This window comes from Mercurialis annua, linkage group LG7 (genome assembly GCF_937616625.2).
Source record: "Mercurialis annua linkage group LG7, ddMerAnnu1.2, whole genome shotgun sequence".
In the NCBI taxonomy this organism is placed as follows: domain Eukaryota; kingdom Viridiplantae; phylum Streptophyta; class Magnoliopsida; order Malpighiales; family Euphorbiaceae; genus Mercurialis; species Mercurialis annua.
In genome coordinates this window covers 9,477,167-9,481,147 of record NC_065576.1, presented here as the reverse complement: position 1 = coordinate 9,481,147, position 3,981 = coordinate 9,477,167, and the positions used below count along the sequence as shown (strand labels likewise).

Sequence of the window (3,981 nt, the reverse complement as noted above, 5' to 3'; positions counted from 1 at the left end):
TTAGTATTAAAAAAAGATTAGCCCTTTAATAAAATAAAAAATAAAATTATTTTATAAGAAATAATTTATAGCACCAAAAGGTATAAAATGTTATATTATAGAATATATGTCACGACCCATTTTCATGAATCGCGACCGGCGCTAGGGTATGAGTAATGTAGTACCGAAACCCGTAGCTAGCCTTTCAATTAACATATAAACACATAAACCTGCAGAAAACCAATGCTCGGGGGCAACGAAGACTTCAGTCTAAATCTAGCAGTTATAATATTCAACAGTTAATATAACATGCTTATCCAATTCCAAGTCTCAAATAGATTTATCATAAACCAATGTAAATAATATAACATGCCAAAGCAATATAACCAGTCGAACCAATCCGACAAAATATATAATAATAATAAAGACGTCTAATTACTACTGCGGTCTAAGAATAAAACAGTTTTACAGTTTATCAAAAATAAATGGAACCTCCGAGGAATAGTAACTGCGGAGATCACCAGACTCTCAGATCATAACCCTGGGGAAAATTGGGAAAACAACGAGGTTAGATATACTGAGATGAGTTTATACCACTATCTACATTTTTTAAGTGGAAAACCTTTAAAACCGTTTAAAAAATTTAATAACGATATTACGAATAATAGTTGGAACCCTAATGCACTATTCTAAATAATAAACATAATCCAATAGGTCTGGTCCCGAGAGCTGAGCTACACCGAGTTACCACTGACCACACTTATACCAGAGTCCCGAGAGCTGAGCTACACCGAGTTACTCTACTTGGTCCCGAGAGCTACGCTCACACCGAGTTACCACATTTCCATATATAACTTACCCAGATCAATACCGGTGCGCACGCAGTCCTAATGATACCCATTAGGTAGCATGTTCCAACTAGAAGCCATAATATAAAAATAGTTCGAAATATACGTACAGTATATATATTTAATATCAAAATAACAATTTACTTAATAAAGCGGTAAATAGTAAGTACAAACTCACAACTTGCTAATCCACGTGATAACCAGGCAAGCAATCTAATCATGGTTCGCCTCCGAAGCACAAACAATCGACGAGTCTAAACAATATAAATAATTATTAAAAACGGACCCTAACTCTAGGGAGTATTAGACACCACATAGGACCAACATCAACAATAAATCAAGCAAAAATACAGCCAAAGAGAATGGACAATTAGTTACATAATGACCCGAGTCAAAACACGAAACACAACGAGTAACAGAATATTCAAATAATTAATAAGTCAAGTCTATTGAGTTCCCGCTTTAAAATCCGTTTCAGAAAATATTATTTAGATAGTATTTAATTAATAACTCAAATCAATTTCCTCAAATTTTAGGTTAACCGAGTTACCAATAACTACCAAGCTACCTCACATGTCGGTGACCCAAGTCTAACCCGACCTAAAATATTGTATCAAAATATAAACCAAAGTTTATAATTTCCAAAATCACTCTGGTAAAATAAATATATTTGTATATTCAATTATAAATCAGAGTTTATAATTATAGAAACAACTTTAATAAAATAATAGTCGAATTTAAAATCGGAACTCAATAACTTGAAACAGAAGCATCCAATAGTTACCGACAAATACTTAAATAAAATTAGTTAAGAAAACGTTTTAAAACTTTAAACGTAAATTTAAAAGCTAAATTGTAATTTAGCCAAATTGGGCACACCAAGACAAAATTTGAAACAATTAATAATTATCCAATTAATTATATAATTATAGGTTATAAAATAATTATTGTTTTCACATAAAAATAATCAAAACAATTTAAATTAGAATCAAAACTAAAATTATTTTTATATTTAAAATAATATTATCATTAAATAACTTAGCAATTTAGAAACCAAAATAATAGTCGAAGGTTCAGTTTCAAATCCGGATTTTAATCAAATTTATATTCTTTGATTAACAAGAAACCAACCAAAGAATAAAAGAAAAATAATTAGCCCAATTATTTGACATAAGAACCCAAAAACTTAAAACCATATTTGAAACCTTAACAAAAATAAAAATGGTAAAACATATTGAAATTATAAATTGCCGATAATCACCATGAAAATAATCATGAGAAATAACCAAAGACAACTTTAAGCAAATTCAAAACCAAAAAGAAATCAAAATAGATGAGCCAACATGAACATAACACATGCAGTACTCAATTTTAACCGCCAACCAACATTTGAAATGAATATGAGAATTAAGCTCAACACAACACAGTAACCATACCAAGTGAATGACCAAGAATTGAATTGAATCACAAACAGGCCCGCTAATATTCAAACCCATCACTGAACCCAAACAAACCCTTGATCTTTAAGTAAGACATTCTCAGGTTAATGTATAACAGATTATAAAACTAACAATAAAAACAACTCTTGAACCAAACAGTGAAACACCGAGCTAAACAAGAACAAACACTCAAAGGAAACAATAACAACTAGAATTAAATCAATTATCAACAATAATTATAAATCAGCTAACCATTTTAGGAACATAAAGAATAGCATTAGAGACTAAGGAACCATCGGCAAAACAGTCAGCTATAACGTTCGAAAACGATAAAACGACGGCGCTAATATCAGAGAGATTAACGTACCAAATTCGATTCTGAAGCTTAGAAATTATAGAGGATTGTGTCTACTACGACTGAGACAAGACGGATCTCAAATTGATTCTAAAACAAAAGAGATATCGATGAGGAACGGGAGTATCCATTAATGAACACAACACTGAAAAGAAAAAGAAAAGCTTACCGATCAAACCCAGGAATGAGAGGGATGGAAAGAATGATTTTTATTGGATTTTGGTTAAGATGGTGGCTAGGGTTTTGTTGAAGTGTAAGAATGAGATTAGGGTTGAGGAAATGATAATATAAAGGGAAACAAACGTAACAGTTAAAGGCAACACTCAGAGTTGCAGAGCCAAGATTCTAATAAGCATGAAATTGCATGGGTCAAAGGCCCAACGGAAATAAACCAACCCAAACCTTTATTTAACCAATAAAATATAACCAAAATAACTTACTCAAACCACGAAACAAACCATAAATTTGTAAACGACTCTATATTACTACCGGAAACTCATCGGAAAATTTTAAAAAATTTATGGGGTATTACAATATATATTTAAAATGTTAACGGAATAAAAATTCAAATATTTTAACTTTTCAAAAATCTATTACATAATTTAAACCTTTCAAGAGTTATAAATACGCTTGATGAGCAAACAAATACCAAACCTTTACGAATTTTGCCAGTTATATTCAAATCTCTTAAAATCGGCTTATTTAGCCTGTTTCAGCATATTTGGTAACTTTTGTAGTCATTTTTTGAATCAAACCAATTTTTTGCCAAAATATTTGCTTATTATTTGGTTTATCGTGTGGTTTAATTAATAAGGATTGTTGCCATGTCACCCATTCGGTGAATTGGCAGCGACGTCGCTTGCATATTGACAAAAAAATATGTAATATCCCGTATTTTTAAATTATTTTTTTATCTATTTTTAATTTATTTTCCGTCAAGGTTTAGGTAAATTTTTATTATTATATATTGTATTTAATTTTATTTGACGCGTTCGTTGATTCGATCGTCGTTCGATTCGTGTTTGGTTTGTACTTATAATTTTTTTTAAAAAGAATATATATTGCATGCAAATGAGCCCATGCCTAACACCTACCTCATTGTTTCTCACATTAATACTGTGCATGAAAAGCCCATCATATTTTGATTATGGCCATAATATTTTTAGAAAGCCCATCTTTTTATTATGAAGTAGGAACTTATAGTTTGTATAGCAGTAATGAATTTCCGAGTCCTTTTTTTTCACTCGTTTTCTTCGTTAAACCCTATTCTTTTCATTCTCTTATTCTGAAACCCTAGCCGTCTTACACTCAGAAACACTCTGAGATACCACACCATTCCTTCCTTCCGCTCTTGAATCTG

The 3,981-nt window shown here is 31.0% G+C and overlaps 1 long non-coding RNA gene across 1 annotated transcript; it reads right to left on the bottom strand.

Annotated features, from left to right (window-relative positions):
- Positions 1-362: 362 nt before the first annotated feature.
- Positions 363-2,918, bottom strand: LOC130015751 (uncharacterized). The gene is made up of 4 exons (XR_008791135.1): positions 2,791-2,918; positions 2,634-2,711; positions 1,006-1,081; positions 363-520 (listed from the first exon to the last, which is right to left on the bottom strand). It is a non-coding gene; the product is annotated as an uncharacterized LOC130015751 (long non-coding RNA).
- Positions 2,919-3,981: the final 1,063 nt, after the last annotated feature.